The 14,343-nt window shown below is 50.8% G+C and overlaps 2 non-coding genes across 2 annotated transcripts; both read right to left on the bottom strand.

Moving 5' to 3' along the window:
• Positions 1-13,130: 13,130 nt before the first annotated feature.
• trnae-uuc (transfer RNA glutamic acid (anticodon UUC)) lies at positions 13,131-13,202 on the bottom strand. The gene has a single exon. It is a non-coding gene; the product is annotated as a tRNA-Glu (tRNA).
• Positions 13,203-13,803: 601 nt separating this feature from the next.
• trnae-uuc (transfer RNA glutamic acid (anticodon UUC)) lies at positions 13,804-13,875 on the bottom strand. Its single transcript has one exon. It is a non-coding gene; the product is annotated as a tRNA-Glu (tRNA).
• Between the last annotated feature and the right edge of the window lie 468 nt (positions 13,876-14,343).

Raw genomic sequence — 14,343 nt, 5'->3', positions numbered from 1 at the left:
CCTCGCGCCACTGCCGGATATCATGGCCAGGTGCCTGCCTGCAGATGCGCTGGCATGCCAGAGTGCAATCTGCTGAAGGCAGTGACGGATCATTTACACTGTTCCATTCAAATTTCTCAAACATTATCTTGCCTCCCTAAAAGACTTGCAGACTTGAAAGCATAAAGCCACGCTGGTGTGGGTGTGTGGAGGTGGTGAATGAGGCAGCAACGTGTCGTTTAGAAGTTTGGCAAAAAAGGAAGTAGCAGAAGGATGACGCTTTACATTCCTTTAACCTACACAGCATGTGGGTGGGGGGCTTCCAGAGTCTTGTAGTGGACTTGGTGTGCAAGAAAGCGCACGCTTCCCTGAGCGGGAATCGAACCCGGGCCGCGGCGGTGAGAGCGCCGAATCCTAGCCACTAGACCACCAGGGACACCGTTTTCAGCCACGTCTGAAAGGAAGGAGATAGGATTAAGTTCAGGGGCTAGGGCTAGGCTTTTGCCAGATGTACTCGTTCTACAATCATAGGAGAGCATCCGAGTCTGTCCTAAATGCACTTGTCAGTTTTCAGTCCAACTCTTTAGGCTAGCACCTTTGATAGCTCGGTTGGTAGAGCGGAGCACTGTCGTTGTTATTAAGGCGATCCTTAGCTCGCGGGTTCAAATCCGGCTCGAAGAAGACTTTTCTTTTCCCTCGCGCCACTGCGGGATATCATGGCCAGGTGCCTGCCTGCAGATGCGCTGGCATGCCAGAGTGCAATCTGCTGAAGGCAGTGACGGATCATTTACACTGTTCCATTCAAATTTCTCAAACATTATCTTGCCTCCCTAAAAGACTTGCAGACTTGAAAGCATAAAGCCACGCTGGTGTGGGTGTGTGGAGGTGGTGAATGAGGCAGCAACGTGTCGTTTCGAAGTTTGGCAAAAAAGGAAGTAGCAGAAGGAGGACGCTTTACATTCCTTTAACCTACACAGCATGTGGGTGGGGGGCTTCCAGAGTCTTGTAGTGGACTTGGTGTGCAGGAAAGCACACGCTTCCCTGAGCGGGAATCGAACCCGAGCCGCGGCGGTGAGAGCGCCGAGTCCTAGCCACTAGACCACCAGGGACACCGTTTTCAGCCACGTCTGAAAGGAAGGAGATAGGATTAAGTTCAGGGGCTAGGGCTAGGCTTTTGCCAGATGTACTCGTTCTACAATCATAGGAGAGCATCCGAGTCTGTCCTAAATGCACTTGTCAGTTTTCAGTCCAACTCTTTAGGCTGGCACCTTTGATAGCTCAGTTGGTAGAGCGGAGGACTGTAGTTGTTAATAAAGCAATCCTTAGGTCGCGGGTTCAAATCCGGCTCGAAGAAGACTTTTCTTTTCCCTCGCGCCACTGCCGGATATCATGGCCAGGTGCCTGCCTGCAGATGCGCTGGCATGCCAGAGTGCAATCTGCTGAAGGCAGTGACGGATCATTTACACTGTTCCATTCAAATTTCTCAAACATTATCTTGCCTCCCTAAAAGACTTGCAGACTTGAAAGCATAAAGCCACGCTGGTGTGGGTGTGTGGAGGTGGTGAATGAGGCAGCAACGTGTCGTTTAGAAGTTTGGCAAATAAGGAAGTAGCAGAAGGATGACGCTTTACATTCCTTTAACCTACACAGCATGTGGGTGGGGGGCTTCCAGAGTCTTGTAGTGGACTTGGTGTGCAAGAAAGCGCACGCTTCCCTGAGCGGGAATCGAACCCGGGCCGCGGCGGTGAGAGCGCCGAATCCTAGCCACTAGACCACCAGGGACACCGTTTTCAGCCACGTCTGAAAGGAAGGAGATAGGATTAAGTTCAGGGGCTAGGGCTAGGCTTTTGCCAGATGTACTCGTTCTACAATCATAGGAGAGCATCCGAGTCTGTCCTAAATGCACTTGTCAGTTTTCAGTCCAACTCTTTAGGCTAGCGCCTTTGATAGCTCAGTTGGTAGAGCGGAGGACTGTAGTTGTTAATAAGGCAATCCTTAGGTCGCGGGTTCAAATCCGGCTCGAAGAAGACTTTTCTTTTCCCTCGCGCCACTGCCGGATATCATGGCCAGGTGCCTGCCTGCAGATGCGCTGGCATGCCAGAGTGCAATCTGCTGAAGGCAGTGACGGATCATTTACACTGTTCCATTCAAATTTCTCAAACATTATCTTGCCTCCCTAAAAGACTTGCAGACTTGAAAGCATAAAGCCACGCTGGTGTGGGTGTGTGGAGGTGGTGAATGAGGCAGCAACGTGTCGTTTAGAAGTTTGGCAAAAAAGGAAGTAGCAGAAGGATGACGCTTTACATTCCTTTAACCTACACAGCATGTGGGTGGGGGGCTTCCAGAGTCTTGTAGTGGACTTGGTGTGCAAGAAAGCGCACGCTTCCCTGAGCGGGAATCGAACCCGGGCCGCGGCGGTGAGAGCGCCGAATCCTAGCCACTAGACCACCAGGGACACCGTTTTCAGCCACGTCTGAAAGGAAGGAGATAGGATTAAGTTCAGGGGCTAGGGCTAGGCTTTTGCCAGATGTACTCGTTCTACAATCATAGGAGAGCATCCGAGTCTGTCCTAAATGCACTTGTCAGTTTTCAGTCCAACTCTTTAGGCTAGCACCTTTGATAGCTCAGTTGGTAGAGCGGAGGACTGTAGTTGTTAATAAAGCAATCCTTAGGTCGCGGGTTCAAATCCGGCTCGAAGAAGACTTTTCTTTTCCCTCGCGCCACTGCCGGATATCATGGCCAGGTGCCTGCCTGCAGATGCGCTGGCATGCCAGAGTGCAATCTGCTGAAGGCAGTGACGGATCATTTACACTGTTCCATTCAAATTTCTCAAACATTATCTTGCCTCCCTAAAAGACTTGCAGACTTGAAAGCATAAAGCCACGCTGGTGTGGGTGTGTGGAGGTGGTGAATGAGGCAGCAACGTGTCGTTTAGAAGTTTGGCAAAAAAGGAAGTAGCAGAAGGATGACGCTTTACATTCCTTTAACCTACACAGCATGTGGGTGGGGGGCTTCCAGAGTCTTGTAGTGGACTTGGTGTGCAAGAAAGCGCACGCTTCCCTGAGCGGGAATCGAACCCGGGCCGCGGCGGTGAGAGCGCCGAATCCTAGCCACTAGACCACCAGGGACACCGTTTTCAGCCACGTCTGAAAGGAAGGAGATAGGATTAAGTTCAGGGGCTAGGGCTAGGCTTTTGCCAGATGTACTCGTTCTACAATCATAGGAGAGCATCCGAGTCTGTCCTAAATGCACTTGTCAGTTTTCAGTCCAACTCTTTAGGCTAGCACCTTTGATAGCTCGGTTGGTAGAGCAGAGCACTGTCGTTGTTATTAAGGCGATCCTTAGCTCGCGGGTTCAAATCCGGCTCGAAGAAGACTTTTCTTTTCCCTCGCGCCACTGCGGGATATCATGGCCAGGTGCCTGCCTGCAGATGCGCTGGCATGCCAGAGTGCAATCTGCTGAAGGCAGTGACGGATCATTTACACTGTTCCATTCAAATTTCTCAAACATTATCTTGCCTCCCTAAAAGACTTGCAGACTTGAAAGCATAAAGCCACGCTGGTGTGGGTGTGTGGAGGTGGTGAATGAGGCAGCAACGTGTCGTTTAGAAGTTTGGCAAAAAAGGAAGTAGCAGAAGGAGGACGCTTTACATTCCTTTAACCTACACAGCATGTGGGTGGGGGGCTTCCAGAGTCTTGTAGTGGACTTGGTGTGCAAGAAAGCACACGCTTCCCTGAGCGGGAATCGAACCCGGGCCGCGGCGGTGAGAGCGCCGAATCCTAGCCACTAGACCACCAGGGACACCGTTTTCAGCCACGTCTGAAAGGAAGGAGATAGGATTAAGTTCAGGGGCTAGGGCTAGGCTTTTGCCAGATGTACTCGTTCTACAATCATAGGAGAGCATCCGAGTCTGTCCTAAATGCACTTGTCAGTTTTCAGTCCAACTCTTTAGGCTAGCACCTTTGATAGCTCAGTTGGTAAAGCGGAGGACTGTAGTTGTTAATAAGGCGATCCTTAGGTCGTGGGTTCAAATCCGGCTCGAAGAAGACTTTTCTTTTCCCTCGCGCCACTGCGGGATATCATGGCCAGGTGCCTGCCTGCAGATGCGCTGGCATGCCAGAGTGCAATCTGCTGAAGGCAGTGACGGATCATTTACACTGTTCCATTAAAATTTCTCAAACATTATCTTGCCTCCCTAAAAGACTTGCAGACTTGAAAGCATAAAGCCACGCTGGTGTGGGTGTGTGGAGGTGGTGAATGAGGCAGCAACGTGTCGTTTAGAAGTTTGGCAAAAAAGGAAGTAGCAGAAGGAGGACGCTTTACATTCCTTTAACCTACACAGCATGTGGGTGGGGGGCTTCCAGAGTCTTGTAGTGGACTTGGTGTGCAAGAAAGCACACGCTTCCCTGAGCGGGAATCGAACCCGGGCCGTGGCTGTGAGAGCGCCGAATCCTAGCCACTAGACCACCAGGGACACCGTTTTCAGCCACGTCTGAAAGGAAGGAGATAGGATTAAGTTCAAGGGCTAGGGCTAGGCTTTTGCCAGATGTACTCGTTCTACAATCATAGGAGAGCATCCGAGTCTGTCCTAAATGCACTTGTCAGTTTTCAGTCCAACTCTTTAGGCTAGCGCCTTTGATAGCTCAGTTGGTAGAGCGGAGGACTGTAGTTGTTAATAAGGCAATCCTTAGGTCGCGGGTTCAAATCCGGCTCGAAGAAGACTTTTCTTTTCCCTCGCGCCACTGCCGGATATCATGGCCAGGTGCCTGCCTGCAGATGCGCTGGCATGCCAGAGTGCAATCTGCTGAAGGCAGTGACGGATCATTTACACTGTTCCATTCAAATTTCTCAAACATTATCTTGCCTCCCTAAAAGACTTGCAGACTTGAAAGCATAAAGCCACGCTGGTGTGGGTGTGTGGAGGTGGTGAATGAGGCAGCAACGTGTCGTTTAGAAGTTTGGCAAAAAAGGAAGTAGCAGAAGGAGGACGATTTACATTCCTTTAACCTACACAGCATGTGGGTGGGGGGCTTCCAGAGTCTTGTAGTGGACTTGGTGTGCAAGAAAGCACACGCTTCCCTGAGCGGGAATCTAACCCGGGCCGCGGCGGTGAGAGCGCCGAATCCTAGCCACTAGACCACCAGGGACACCGTTTTCAGCCACCTCTGAAAGGAAGGAGATAGGATTAAGTTCAGGGGCTAGGGCTAGGCTTTTGCCAGATGTACTCGTTCTACAATCATAGGAGAGCATCCGAGTCTGTCCTAAATGCACTTGTCAGTTTTCAGTCCAACTCTTTAGGCTTGCGCCTTTGATAGCTCAGTTGGTAGAGCGGAGGACTGTAATTGTTAATAAGGCAATCCTTAGGTCGCGGGTTCAAATCCGGCTCGAAGAAGACTTTTCTTTTCCCTCGCGCCACTGCCGGATATCATGGCCAGGTGCCTGCCTGCAGATGCGCTGGCATGCCAGAGTGCAATCTGCTGAAGGCAGTGACGGATCATTTACACTGTTCCATTCAAATTTCTCAAACATTATCTTGCCTCCCTAAAAGACTTGCAGACTTGAAAGCATAAAGCCACGCTGGTGTGGGTGTGTGGAGGTGGTGAATGAGGCAGCAACGTGTCGTTTCGAAGTTTGGCAAAAAAGGAAGTAGCAGAAGGAGGACGCTTTACATTCCTTTAACCTACACAGCATGTGGGTGGGGGGCTTCCAGAGTCTTGTAGTGGACTTGGTGTGCAAGAAAGCACACGCTTCCCTGAGCGGGAATCGAACCCGGGCCGCGGCGGTGAGAGCGCCGAATCCTAGCCACTAGACCACCAGGGACACCGTTTTCAGCCACCTCTGAAAGGAAGGAGATAGGATTAAGTTCAGGGGCTAGGGCTAGGCTTTTGCCAGATGTACTCGTTCTACAATCATAGGAGAGCATCCGAGTCTGTCCTAAATGCACTTGTCAGTTTTCAGTCCAACTCTTTAGGCTAGCACCTTTGATAGCTCAGTTGGTAGAGCGGAGGACTGTAGTTGTTAATAAGGCAATCCTTAGGTCGCGGGTTCAAATCCGGCTCGAAGAAGACTTTTCTTTTCCCTCGCGCCACTGCCGGATATCATGGCCAGGTGCCTGCCTGCAGATGCGCTGGCATGCCAGAGTGCAATATGCTGAAGGCAGTGACGGATCATTTACACTGTTCCATTCAAATTTCTCAAACTTTATCTTGCCTCCCTAAAAGACTTGCAGACTTGAAAGCATAAAGCCACGCTGGTGTGGGTGTGTGGAGGTGGTGAATGAGGCAGCAACGTGTCGTTTAGAAGTTTGGCAAAAAAGGAAGTAGCAGAAGGAGGACGCTTTACATTCCTTTAACCTACACAGCATGTGGGTGGGGGGCTTCCAGAGTCTTGTAGTGGACTTGGTGTGCAAGAAAGCACACGCTTCCCTGACCGGGAATCGAACCCAGGCCGCGGCTGAGAGAGCGCCGAATCCTAGCCACTAGACCACCAGGGACACCGTTTTCAGCCACGTCTGAAAGGAAGGAGATAGGATTAAGTTCAGGGGCTAGGGCTAGGCATTTGCCAGATGTACTCGTTCTACAATCATAGGAGAGCATCCGAGTCTGTCCTAAATGCACTTGTCAGTTTTCAGTCCAACTCTTTAGGCTAGCGCCTTTGATAGCTCAGTTGGTAGAGCGGAGGACTGTAGTTGTTAATAAGGCAATCCTTAGGTCGCGGGTTCAAATCCAGCTCGAAGAAGACTTTTCTTTTCCCTCGCGCCACTGCCGGATATCATGGCCAGGTGCCTGCCTGCAGATGCGCTGGCATGCCAGAGTGCAATCTGCTGAAGGCAGTGACGGATCATTTACACTGTTCCATTCAAATTTCTCAAACATTATCTTGCCTCCCTAAAAGACTTGCAGACTTGAAAGCATAAAGCCACGCTGGTGTGGGTGTGTGGAGGTGGTGAATGAGGCAGCAACGTGTCGTTTAGAAGTTTGGCAAAAAAGGAAGTAGCAGAAGGAGGACGCTTTACATTCCTTTAACCTACACAGCATGTGGGTGGGGGGCTTCCAGAGTCTTGTAGTGGACTTGGTGTGCAAGAAAGCACACGCTTCCCTGAGCGGGAATCTAACCCGGGCCGCGGCGGTGAGAGCGCCGAATCCTAGCCACTAGACCACCAGGGACACCGTTTTCACCCACGTCTGAAAGTAAGGAGATAGGATTAAGTTCAGGGGCTAGGGCTAGGCTTTTGCCAGATGTACTCGTTCTACAATCATAGGAGAGCATCCGAGTCTGTCCTAAATGCACTTGTCAGTTTTCAGTCCAACTCTTTAGGCTAGCGCCTTTGATAGCTCAGTTGGTAGAGTGGAGGACTGTAGTTGTTAATAAGGCGATCCTTAGGTCGTGGGTTCAAATCCGGCTCGAAGAAGACTTTTCTTTTCCCTCGCGCCACTGCGGGATATCATGGCCAGGTGCCTGCCTGCAGATGCGCTGGCATGCCAGAGTGCAATCTGCTGAAGGCAGTGACGGATCATTTACACTGTTCCATTAAAATTTCTCAAACATTATCTTGCCTCCCTAAAAGACTTGCAGACTTGAAAGCATAAAGCCACGCTGGTGTGGGTGTGTGGAGGTGGTGAATGAGGCAGCAACGTGTCGTTTAGAAGTTTGGCAAAAAAGGAAGTAGCAGAAGGAGGACGCTTTACATTCCTTTAACCTACACAGCATGTGGGTGGGGGGCTTCCAGAGTCTTGTAGTGGACTTGGTGTGCAAGAAAGCACACGCTTCCCTGAGCGGGAATCGAACCCGGGCCGTGGCTGTGAGAGCGCCGAATCCTAGCCACTAGACCACCAGGGACACCGTTTTCAGCCACGTCTGAAAGGAAGGAGATAGGATTAAGTTCAAGGGCTAGGGCTAGGCTTTTGCCAGATGTACTCGTTCTACAATCATAGGAGAGCATCCGAGTCTGTCCTAAATGCACTTGTCAGTTTTCAGTCCAACTCTTTAGGCTAGCGCCTTTGATAGCTCAGTTGGTAGAGCGGAGGACTGTAGTTGTTAATAAGGCAATCCTTAGGTCGCGGGTTCAAATCCGGCTCGAAGAAGACTTTTCTTTTCCCTCGCGCCACTGCCGGATATCATGGCCAGGTGCCTGCCTGCAGATGCGCTGGCATGCCAGAGTGCAATCTGCTGAAGGCAGTGACGGATCATTTACACTGTTCCATTCAAATTTCTCAAACATTATCTTGCCTCCCTAAAAGACTTGCAGACTTGAAAGCATAAAGCCACGCTGGTGTGGGTGTGTGGAGGTGGTGAATGAGGCAGCAACGTGTCGTTTAGAAGTTTGGCAAAAAAGGAAGTAGCAGAAGGAGGACGCTTTACATTCCTTTAACCTACACAGCATGTGGGTGGGGGGCTTCCAGAGTCTTGTAGTGGACTTGGTGTGCAAGAAAGCCCACGCTTCCCTGAGCGGGAATCTAACCCGGGCCGCGGCGGTGAGAGCGCCGAATCCTAGCCACTAGACCACCAGGGACACCGTTTTCAGCCACCTCTGAAAGGAAGGAGATAGGATTAAGTTCAGGGGCTAGGGCTAGGCTTTTGCCAGATGTACTCGTTCTACAATCATAGGAGAGCATCCGAGTCTGTCCTAAATGCACTTGTCAGTTTTCAGTCCAACTCTTTAGGCTTGCGCCTTTGATAGCTCAGTTGGTAGAGCGGAGGACTGTAGTTGTTAATAAGGCAATCCTTAGGTCGCGGGTTCAAATCCGGCTCGAAGAAGACTTTTCTTTTCCCTCGCGCCACTGCCGGATATCATGGCCAGGTGCCTGCCTGCAGATGCGCTGGCATGCCAGAGTGCAATCTGCTGAAGGCAGTGACGGATCATTTACACTGTTCCATTCAAATTTCTCAAACATTATCTTGCCTCCCTAAAAGACTTGCAGACTTGAAAGCATAAAGCCACGCTGGTGTGGGTGTGTGGAGGTGGTGAATGAGGCAGCAACGTGTCGTTTCGAAGTTTGGCAAAAAAGGAAGTAGCAGAAGGAGGACGCTTTACATTCCTTTAACCTACACAGCATGTGGGTGGGGGGCTTCCAGAGTCTTGTAGTGGACTTGGTGTGCAAGAAAGCACACGCTTCCCTGAGCGGGAATCGAACCCGGGCCGCGGCGGTGAGAGCGCCGAATCCTAGCCACTAGACCACCAGGGACACCGTTTTCAGCCACCTCTGAAAGGAAGGAGATAGGATTAAGTTCAGGGGCTAGGGCTAGGCTTTTGCCAGATGTACTCGTTCTACAATCATAGGAGAGCATCCGAGTCTGTCCTAAATGCACTTGTCAGTTTTCAGTCCAACTCTTTAGGCTAGCACCTTTGATAGCTCAGTTGGTAGAGCGGAGGACTGTAGTTGTTAATAAGGCAATCCTTAGGTCGCGGGTTCAAATCCGGCTCGAAGAAGACTTTTCTTTTCCCTCGCGCCACTGCCGGATATCATGGCCAGGTGCCTGCCTGCAGATGCGCTGGCATGCCAGAGTGCAATATGCTGAAGGCAGTGACGGATCATTTACACTGTTCCATTCAAATTTCTCAAACTTTATCTTGCCTCCCTAAAAGACTTGCAGACTTGAAAGCATAAAGCCACGCTGGTGTGGGTGTGTGGAGGTGGTGAATGAGGCAGCAACGTGTCGTTTAGAAGTTTGGCAAAAAAGGAAGTAGCAGAAGGAGGACGCTTTACATTCCTTTAACCTACACAGCATGTGGGTGGGGGGCTTCCAGAGTCTTGTAGTGGACTTGGTGTGCAAGAAAGCACACGCTTCCCTGACCGGGAATCGAACCCAGGCCGCGGCTGAGAGAGCGCCGAATCCTAGCCACTAGACCACCAGGGACACCGTTTTCAGCCACGTCTGAAAGGAAGGAGATAGGATTAAGTTCAGGGGCTAGGGCTAGGCATTTGCCAGATGTACTCGTTCTACAATCATAGGAGAGCATCCGAGTCTGTCCTAAATGCACTTGTCAGTTTTCAGTCCAACTCTTTAGGCTAGCGCCTTTGATAGCTCAGTTGGTAGAGCGGAGGACTGTAGTTGTTAATAAGGCAATCCTTAGGTCGCGGGTTCAAATCCAGCTCGAAGAAGACTTTTCTTTTCCCTCGCGCCACTGCCGGATATCATGGCCAGGTGCCTGCCTGCAGATGCGCTGGCATGCCAGAGTGCAATCTGCTGAAGGCAGTGACGGATCATTTACACTGTTCCATTCAAATTTCTCAAACATTATCTTGCCTCCCTAAAAGACTTGCAGACTTGAAAGCATAAAGCCACGCTGGTGTGGGTGTGTGGAGGTGGTGAATGAGGCAGCAACGTGTCGTTTAGAAGTTTGGCAAAAAAGGAAGTAGCAGAAGGAGGACGCTTTACATTCCTTTAACCTACACAGCATGTGGGTGGGGGGCTTCCAGAGTCTTGTAGTGGACTTGGTGTGCAAGAAAGCACACGCTTCCCTGAGCGGGAATCTAACCCGGGCCGCGGCGGTGAGAGCGCCGAATCCTAGCCACTAGACCACCAGGGACACCGTTTTCAGCCACGTCTGAAAGGAAGGAGATAGGATTAAGTTCAGGGGCTAGGGCTAGGCTTTTGCCAGATGTACTCGTTCTACAATCATAGGAGAGCATCCGAGTCTGTCCTAAATGCACTTGTCAGTTTTCAGTCCAACTCTTTAGGCTAGCGCCTTTGATAGCTCAGTTGGTAGAGTGGAGGACTGTAGTTGTTAATAAGGCAATCCTTAGGTCGCGGGTTCAAATCCGGCTCGAAGAAGACTTTTCTTTTCCCTCGCGCCACTGCCGGATATCATGGCCAGGTGCCTGCCTGCAGATGCGCTGGCATGCCAGAGTGCAATCTGCTGAAGGCAGTGACGGATCATTTACACTGTTCCATTCAAATTTCTCAAACATTATCTTGCCTCCCTAAAAGACTTGCAGACTTGAAAGCATAAAGCCACGCTGGTGTGGGTGTGTGGAGGTGGTGAATGAGGCAGCAACGTGTCGTTTAGAAGTTTGGCAAAAAAGGAAGTAGCAGAAGGAGGACGCTTTACATTCCTTTAACCTACACAGCATGTGGGTGGGGGGCTTCCAGAGTCTTGTAGTGGACTTGGTGTGCAAGAAAGCACACGCTTCCCTGACCGGGAATCGAACCCAGGCCGCGGCTGAGAGAGCGCCGAATCCTAGCCACTAGACCACCAGGGACACCGTTTTCAGCCACGTCTGAAAGGAAGGAGATAGGATTAAGTTCAGGGGCTAGGGCTAGGCATTTGCCAGATGTACTCGTTCTACAATCATAGGAGAGCATCCGAGTCTGTCCTAAATGCACTTGTCAGTTTTCAGTCCAACTCTTTAGGCTAGCGCCTTTGATAGCTCAGTTGGTAGAGCGGAGGACTGTAGTTGTTAATAAGGCAATCCTTAGGTCGCGGGTTCAAATCCGGCTCGAAGAAGACTTTTCTTTTCCCTCGCGCCACTGCCGGATATCATGGCCAGGTGCCTGCCTGCAGATGCGCTGGCATGCCAGAGTGCAATCTGCTGAAGGCAGTGACGGATCATTTACACTGTTCCATTCAAATTTCTCAAACATTATCTTGCCTCCCTAAAAGACTTGCAGACTTGAAAGCATAAAGCCACGCTGGTGTGGGTGTGTGGAGGTGGTGAATGAGGCAGCAACGTGTCGTTTAGAAGTTTGGCAAAAAAGGAAGTAGCAGAAGGAGGACGCTTTACATTCCTTTAACCTACACAGCATGTGGGTGGGGGGCTTCCAGAGTCTTGTAGTGGACTTGGTGTGCAAGAAAGCACACGCTTCCCTGAGCGGGAATCGAACCCGGGCCGCGGCGGTGAGAGCGCCGAATCCTAGCCACTAGACCACCAGGGACACCGTTTTCAGCCACGTCTGAAAGGAAGGAGATAGGATTAAGTTCAGGGGCTAGGGCTAGGCTTTTGCCAGATGTACTCGTTCTACAATCATAGGAGAGCATCCGAGTCTGTCCTAAATGCACTTGTCAGTTTTCAGTCCAACTCTTTAGGCTAGCGCCTTTGATAGCTCAGTTGGTAGAGCGGAGGACTGTAGTTGTTAATAAGGCAATCCTTAGGTCGCGGGTTCAAATCCGGCTCGAAGAAGACTTTTCTTTTCCCTCGCGCCACTGCCGGATATCATGGCCAGGTGCCTGCCTGCAGATGCGCTGGCATGCCAGAGTGCAATCTGCTGAAGGCAGTGACGGATCATTTACACTGTTCCATTCAAATTTCTCAAACATTATCTTGCCTCCCTAAAAGACTTGCAGACTTGAAAGCATAAAGCCACGCTGGTGTGGGTGTGTGGAGGTGGTGAATGAGGCAGCAACGTGTCGTTTAGAAGTTTGGCAAAAAAGGAAGTAGCAGAAGGAGGACGCTTTACATTCCTTTAACCTACACAGCATGTGGGTGGGGGGCTTCCAGAGTCTTGTAGTGGACTTGGTGTGCAAGAAAGCACACGCTTCCCTGAGCGGGAATCTAACCCGGGCCGCGGCGGTGAGAGCGCCGAATCCTAGCCACTAGACCACCAGGGACACCGTTTTCAGCCACCTCTGAAAGGAAGGAGATAGGATTAAGTTCAGGGGCTAGGGCTAGGCTTTTGCCAGATGTACTCGTTCTACAATCATAGGAGAGCATCCGAGTCTGTCCTAAATGCACTTGTCAGTATTCAGTCCAACTCTTTAGGCTAGCGCCTTTGATAGCTCAGTTGGTAGAGCGGAGGACTGTAGTTGTTAATAAGGCAATCCTTAGGTCGCGGGTTCAAATCCGGCTCGAAGAAGACTTTTCTTTTCCCTCGCGCCACTGCCGGATATCATGGCCAGGTGCCTGCCTGCAGATGCGCTGGCATGCCAGAGTGCAATCTGCTGAAGGCAGTGACGGATCATTTACACTGTTCCATTCAAATTTCTCAAACATTATCTTGCCTCCCTAAAAGACTTGCAGACTTGAAAGCATAAAGCCACGCTGGTGTGGGTGTGTGGAGGTGGTGAATGAGGCAGCAACGTGTCGTTTAGAAGTTTGGCAAAAAAGGAAGTAGCAGAAGGAGGACGCTTTACATTCCTTTAACCTACACAGCATGTGGGTGGGGGGCTTCCAGAGTCTTGTAGTGGACTTGGTGTGCAAGAAAGCACACGCTTCCCTGAGCGGGAATCGAACCCGGGCCGCGGCGGTGAAAGCGCCGAATCCTAGCCACTAGACCACCAGGGACACCGTTTTCAGCCACCTCTGAAAGGAAGGAGATAGGATTAAGTTCAGGGGCTAGGGCTAGGCTTTTGCCAGATGTACTCGTTCTACAATCATAGGAGAGCATCCGAGTCTGTCCTAAATGCACTTGTCAGTATTCAGTCCAACTCTTTAGGCTAGCGCCTTTGATAGCTCAGTTGGTAGAGCGGAGGACTGTAGTTGTTAATAAGGCAATCCTTAGGTCGCGGGTTCAAATCCGGCTCGAAGAAGACTTTTCTTTTCCCTCGCGCCACTGCCGGATATCATGGCCAGGTGCCTGCCTGCAGATGCGCTGGCATGCCAGAGTGCAATCTGCTGAAGGCAGTGACGGATCATTTACACTGTTCCATTCAAATTTCTCAAACATTATCTTGCCTCCCTAAAAGACTTGCAGACTTGAAAGCATAAAGCCACGCTGGTGTGGGTGTGTGGAGGTGGTGAATGAGGCAGCAACGTGTCGTTTAGAAGTTTGGCAAAAAAGGAAGTAGCAGAAGGAGGACGCTTTACATTCCTTTAACCTACACAGCATGTGGGTGGGGGGCTTCCAGAGTCTTGTAGTGGACTTGGTGTGCAAGAAAGCACACGCTTCCCTGAGCGGGAATCGAACCCGGGCCGCGGCGGTGAAAGCGCCGAATCCTAGCCACTAGACCACCAGGGACACCGTTTTCAGCCACCTCTGAAAGGAAGGAGATAGGATTAAGTTCAGGGGCTAGGGCTAGGCTTTTGCCAGATGTACTCGTTCTACAATCATAGGAGAGCATCCGAGTCTGTCCTAAATGCACTTGTCAGTTTTCAGTCCAACTCTTTAGGCTAGCGCCTTTGATAGCTCAGTTGGTAGAGCGGAGGACTGTAGTTGTTAATAAGGCAATCCTTAGGTCGCGGGTTCAAATCCGGCTCGAAGAAGACTTTTCTTTTCCCTCGCGCCACTGCCGGATATCATGGCCAGGTGCCTGCCTGCAGATGCGCTGGCATGCCAGAGTGCAATCTGCTGAAGGCAGTGACGGATCATTTACACTGTTCCATTCAAATTTCTCAAACATTATCTTGCCTCCCTAAAAGACTTGCAGACTTGAAAGCATAAAGCCACGCTGGTGTGGGTGTGTGGAGGTGGTGAATGAGGCAGCAA

This window comes from Hoplias malabaricus, unplaced genomic scaffold, assembly GCF_029633855.1.
Source record: "Hoplias malabaricus isolate fHopMal1 unplaced genomic scaffold, fHopMal1.hap1 scaffold_118, whole genome shotgun sequence".
NCBI lineage: Eukaryota > Metazoa > Chordata > Actinopteri > Characiformes > Erythrinidae > Hoplias > Hoplias malabaricus.
Note: the sequence above shows the minus strand (reverse complement) of the source record. Positions and strands in the feature narration are given on the sequence as shown.